Source organism: Halyomorpha halys, unplaced genomic scaffold (genome assembly GCF_000696795.3).
Source record: "Halyomorpha halys isolate HHAL.00 unplaced genomic scaffold, Hhal_1.1 Scaffold72.1, whole genome shotgun sequence".
Classification (NCBI taxonomy): Eukaryota; Metazoa; Arthropoda; class Insecta; order Hemiptera; family Pentatomidae; genus Halyomorpha; species Halyomorpha halys.
The window spans coordinates 1,058,807-1,059,145 of record NW_027109364.1 but is presented as its reverse complement, the minus strand read 5'-3'; the positions used below and the strand labels follow the sequence as shown (position 1 = coordinate 1,059,145).

The 339-nt window shown below is 18.3% G+C and overlaps 1 protein-coding gene across 10 annotated transcripts in view; it reads left to right on the top strand.

Annotated features, from left to right (window-relative positions):
- The window catches only part of Rbp6 (RNA-binding protein 6), a gene marked incomplete at its 5' end in the record, with an annotated part of 88,972 nt that overhangs the window by 13,370 nt on the left and 75,263 nt on the right, over nucleotides 1-339 (top strand).

Below are 339 nucleotides of genomic sequence, written 5' to 3'. Positions count from 1 at the left end.
GGCTTTGAGTAAAATAGGTAGATTTTTTTTTTATGAAAAATTTGTTATTAATTTATAGTTAAACCACTTTATAAAACTAAATAAATTGAAATATTAATGAAGTAAATACAGCAATAATCCTAATTTTATAAAATAAAAATTTACTTATAATCTTTAAATTTCTTTCTTGAGACTGGCAATTTTTTGCTAAATAATTCAAAAATACTATTCAAATTATAGTCTCAAAACATTTATTTTTTTTTTCACTGTTGACTAGCTTATTTTTTTATTTATAATTTTTTTAAGTGGAACTAAAATTTTAGTACGATATTTCAGAGGTTCATTTAAAAGTAAATTTTT